The following is a 6000-nucleotide window of genomic DNA, read 5'->3' on the forward strand; positions in this document are numbered from 1 at the left end:
TCTTACCAATTGAGGATTTCCTTCTTCACAACTTCTTTCATGATCGGATTTAGCCTTCTCTGTTGATCCACGGCAGGCTTGCTTTCTGGCTCTTGCAGAATTTTGTGCATGTAATACAAAGGGCTGATTCCCTTAATATCTGCTATAGTCCAACCAATTGCCGATTTGAATTATCTAAGAATTCTCAAAAGCTTCTCCTCGTCGCTACTTGAAAGGTCAGATGCAATAATAACAGGAAAAGTAGATGGATCACCTAAAAACGCATACCTCAAATGTTCAGGTAAATGCTTAAGCTCAAGAGTAGGAGCTTCCTCAATAGATGGCTTGAGGCGCTTATGAGCTTTTTTCAGCTCCTCCAATCCAAGAGATTCAAAAGGCATATCCATCTTTCTCTTCCAGGGAGAAGCATTCAAATGTTGCAAGTGCTCTTCACCTTCATCATCTTCACTATCGAAATTCCCCAACAAGGCTTTTTCTAAGGCATCGGACCTTAGCAATCGATCGAGTTCAGAATTAACCACAGAATCGACCATCTCCACCTTAAAACACTCCTCATTTTATGTAGGGAATTTCATGGAATTGAATATATTAAAAGTTACATCCTGATATTAGCCGAGATGGTTGGTCTGATGATGCTCGACTGAATATCATTGATCTTCGGCTGAGAATAGTCCATCAAAGCCTTAGGAATTTCTGCTTGATCTCCCATCACTACTAAAGCCGGTTCCTCGACTTTCTCTTCTTCTTCTTCTTCTACTTTCTCTTCATCCTTAAAAACTTCCCTTCGAATCACTACAGCTTCTTCCTTGGCTTGATCCAGAGTTCTCTTACGAGCCCGCGAACGTGTATGCATACACGCTCGCGAGAGTACCTAAAACACGACAAGAAAAATTGTAGGTAAGTAACAATATCCGAGACAATGAAATTTAACGATCACTGATGACAAACACATAAACTAAAAGTTAACACCGAGTCCTTGGCAGCGGCACCAAAAATATGTTAGTCGCTAAGCACGCGCTAATAATACACGCAAGTATACGTGATCGCAAGTAATATAAAATTATTTATAGTTCGTTCAGAGACCGGTTAAATTAACTATGTGATTTATGCAACAATGATATGGCTATTATTCAATGCTAAGACGAATAACAAATTGGGTTTTGATTATACTACGATTAACTATTGAGACTTATACTAGAGAACATTAACTAAAGAGATTAAATAGAGTTGAATAATATATGACACACATATGGGATTCTAACTTCATTAAGTACTTCATTTAATAGCCTTTTCATTCTTAACTTAGCATGTAATGGTGATGACACTAATCAGATAACACAAAACTGATAAACGCCAACTTTCGTTGTACGAATACCATACTACCAGACATCCACAAAAGAGATAGAAGCTGAATAGACACCATTTATATTGAGACCTTACGTGTCTATAGAATTTGACAACATAACGGTTTAATGCACAAGTTATCTATCGTGATTACATATGGCAAGTAAGATGGTTAAAATTACCTACGTATCATGCATAACAATAATACATGAACCTATGCTAGCATGGCAAGTTCTAAATCCTTAAATTCACTGTCGCCTAATTAAGAATTAACACACTATCTTATAAGTTCGCGATGCTCTTAAGACGAATAAGCACAACCAATACTAGGTTATCATACAATCACCACACACTAAGGCATCGAAACAAATCAACTAAAGAAATCCATAAATAAATCCGCTCGAACCCCCTGATAACGATTAGCCCATAATCGGACTCATCATCAACGTGGGTTCCGATGAAAGCATGGTATAATAAACATAGTCTTTATAAACAAATAATAAATATTGTACGTAATCCAGAGTATTTAGGTTCAACAAAATAAGAAACGAGCATCCAAGATTACAACTTAGAACAAAGATTCACAAGAATAAACTAAATCTTCTTCGCCTTCATTGAATTGTGCTATAGGTCTTCTTGTTTTCTTCTCCTTAAGCTCCGTTATAAAAAACATTTTGTTATTATCTTTAAATAGCATCCCAATTAAGCCAAAAGCCCAGAAAAACAGTCTTCTAATTGAAACAGGAAACTGGATTCCCGACCTGGCGCGGCCGCGCGCTTCACCAGCACGGGTTCGCTAACATTCTGTTTCTCTGGCGCGGGCGCGCGCCAGCAGAGCGCGGGCGCGCCGATTTTCTGGAAAAACTGGAATTGCCTTCTTTTCTTGTTACTACGAGTTGGTCTTCACGAGCCTTTATTCCTTGGACACCATCCTAACACCATATTAGCATCAAATCAATGTTGATTTACCTGAATCCCAGATTAATGCCTGAAATGCAAAAACACTAGAAAATATATTAAAATACCGATAACTTGAGTACAAATACACCAATTCAAAGTTTAATGGAGCATTATAAAGTATCATAAATGCCACTCAACAACATTCATAGTCTTGAACAAGATAATAAATATGTTGAGATTTATTTTCACAAATGGAAAGGCTTCTGGGATGAGTATAATGTTCTTGAACCTACTATGACATATATTTGTAGAGCACATAAGGTTCGAATTGAATGAGATCAGAAAAGGAAGTTATTGCAGTTCCTAATGGGTCTTCATGAGAGCAATTCAACTATTCGAGGTCAGATTCTCATGATGAATCCATTGCCTACAATTTCACAGGCTTATGCATTTGTAAAGCAAGATGAAATGACACGTCAGGGGCATCATACACTACTCAATCCTTTTTCTAATTTCTTAATCACAAATGTAGATGTTGCTGGTTGTGCTAGTAATTTCAAGAAGCCTTTTTATTCCTAGTGCAGTGAAACCTGTTATCAAGTATTCCTATGGCAATTATAATGAACATACTACAGTGAATTGCTTCAAAGTGACTGATTATCCACCAAATTAGAAAAAGTAAAAAGAGCGTGGTTCAGCCTCACTCCCTCCTCCATCTCAGTTCGGGAGTTTTCCTAAGCAACAATCTCAAGTCAATTCTATACAAACTGGATCATCTTCAGATCAGATTAGTCAGATGCAGAATGAAATTAAGGAGATAATCCATATGATGAGTTTCTTTATGGGGAATCCAAAAGGTACAGGGAGTCCAGAAGATCATTTGGCTGGTATGGTTACTTCAAGAGCTGGTATGGTTGTCTCAAATTCATCTCCATATGTTTGGTTGTTTGATACAGAAGCCACAAATCATATCTGTTTCTTATTTGATTTGTTGCAAAATGTGCAAAATCTACCAACTCCTATCAATTTAGTTTTTCCTAACGGTACCACTATTCTGGTCTATCAACCATGTACCTTCATTATACAATCTCACGTTAAGTTGCATATTTGTTTATACCTACCTTTGGATATAATTTATTCTCTGTCTCCAAATGGTTGTCTGATTCACAAGGAAGTGTCGTGTTCTTGCCTGAGCATTGTGAGTTTTATGGAAATAAATCCATAGTTCCTTTAGTTTCTGGTAGACTCGTTGGTGGTCTTTATCATTTAGATTGTCCTTTGAGAACTGGTTTTGGCAAGGGCAATTTTAATTGGTGAGTAGTGTGACAACCAAACACAAGCTTAGCGCTCTCTGAAATTTATGTTTAGGTCATGCCTCCAATGATGTGTTGCATCAAATTTCTGAACTCAAAGACAATGTTTTGGATAGCAGCAATAAGAGTTTTCCTATTTGTCCACTTTTAAAACAAACCAAATTGCCCTTTTTCTTTGAGTAACAGCCGTGCAGAGCATGATTTTTAGTTGATTCACATTGATCTATGAGGATCATATGCTAATGAATCTCATCAAGGTAGCCATTTCTTTTCTTATTGTGGTGGATGATCCTACACGATCAGTTTGGACTTTTATGATGCCTAATAAGAAATTTGTCTTCAGTCAAATTCGAGCTTTTTTACTTGCTGTTGAAAATCAATTTTAAACTAAGGTACATCAAATCTGTGGTGATCATGACACATAGTTTTTCAATACCTCTATGAACTCTTTTTTGGTTGACAAGGGAATTATCCACCAAGCGTCTTGTGTTGGGACACCAGCTCAAAATGGGCGCGTGGAGCGTAAACACCGGCAACTTTTATCTATTGCACGTGCCATTCGTTTTCAGTCCGGTCTGCCTATTTAGTATTGGGATGAATGTATTTCAACAACAATATATATTGTCAATAGGTTTCCCACTCCAGTTCATGACAATAAAACACCTTTTTAGTGTTTGTACAAGTAGTTACCTGATTATACTTAATTTCGAGTTTTTGGTTGCTTATGTTTTTCATCAATACATGACACTGATAAGTTTCATCCTCATGCCATAATATCAGTATTTTTGGGTTATCCTCCTGATCATCGAGGTTTCAAACTTTTAAATATTACAACAAAAGAAGTCTTTGTATCTTGTCATATGATTTTTCACGAGACTCAATGTCCATTCCTTGATGAATCTTCTACATCGTCTCCAACAGATCCATACTTTCTGCATCATTGGTTAGAAACACTTGTTAATTCTGTTCTACCTTGTCCAGACATCACTACCTCTGCCAATAACATTGCCCCTAGTCTTGAGTCCAGTACTTCCGTTTCTAATAACATTACTGAATCCATTCCATCAGATGTTGTTTCTGGTTCTCATTTTTTACTGGCATGATTTGTCTCCTGATGAGGATACTCTTGTTAATTTTTCTCCTGATACAGAGTTGTCTCATGATGCTAATGCAGACGAGATTCGAAAATCAATTCGAGATCGTAAGCCACCTGTTTGATGGTCTGATTATCAAGTGCACAATGTTCAGGGCATTCTTCTCAAGTATTCTTTGTCCAATTTTGTTTCTACCGGATCATTATCTGTTTATTATGCTGCCTTCTTTAGTCAAATCATTCAGAATACTGACCAAAGAGTTTTGCTCGGGCTATTCATGATCCTCGTTAGATTGAAGTTATGAAGAAAGAGTTAGATGCACCAGAGTCTAACAATACTTGGATTTTGGTACCATTACCTTCTATTAAGAAAACCATTAGTTATCACTGGGTGTACAAGATTAAATATCTTGCAAATGGGGATGTTGATATGTTTAAAGCTCATCAGGTAGCGAAAGGGTATACCCAAAAACCAAGGGTTGATTTTCATGATACTTTTGCTCCTGTTACAAAAGGGGGTCACAGTTAAATCTGTTATGGCTATTGTATCTTCCAAGAATTGGCCTTTATTTCAGCTTGATATCAATAACGCATTCTTGCAAGGGGATCTAAGTGTAGAGGTTTACATGGATTTACCACAGGGTTATATTCTTGACTCTGATTCTTCTCATCTCATTTGTAAATTGATTCGGTCCCTCCATGGTTTACGCCAGGCTTCTCCTCAGTGGCACAAGAAATTGTCCGATTTCCTACTTGTTCTTGGTTTTAAGTAGTCTCTCACAGATTATGCTTTATATACACATCAACATGGTTCATTTTTTACAGTGGTTGTCATCTACGTAGATGATATTCTATTAAATGGTAATTCTACCTCTTTTATTGATTCAGTTAGGACAGCTTTACATGATAAATTTAGTATAAATAATTTGGGCCAAGCTAAGTTTTATCTTAGACTTGAAATTTCACGCACTGATATAGATTTACTTTTAAGTCCGCACAAGTTTATTCTAGACATGCTTACTTACACAAATTTGTTGAATTCAAAACCTTTGTCAATTCCTCTGGATCAACATCTCAAGCTTTATGACAATGTCAAATCCGGGCACTTATCAAGAATTCTTCTCTTTATCGAATCTTAGTTGACAAGTTGTTATATTTGACAGTTACTCTTCCTGATATTAGCTTGTCTATTCACTTGCTTAGTCAGTTTATGCAGTCACCTCGTCAGAAGCATCTGGATGTCTTATTTCGAGTACTTTGTTACTTAAAGTGCACTGTAGGCATGTGTCTTTTCTTTCTAGTCAATAATCATTTGGTTTTGAAGGGTTTTTGTGATAGTGACTGGGGAGG

This window comes from Apium graveolens, chromosome 8 (assembly GCF_009905375.1).
Source record: "Apium graveolens cultivar Ventura chromosome 8, ASM990537v1, whole genome shotgun sequence".
Classification (NCBI taxonomy): Eukaryota; Viridiplantae; Streptophyta; class Magnoliopsida; order Apiales; family Apiaceae; genus Apium; species Apium graveolens.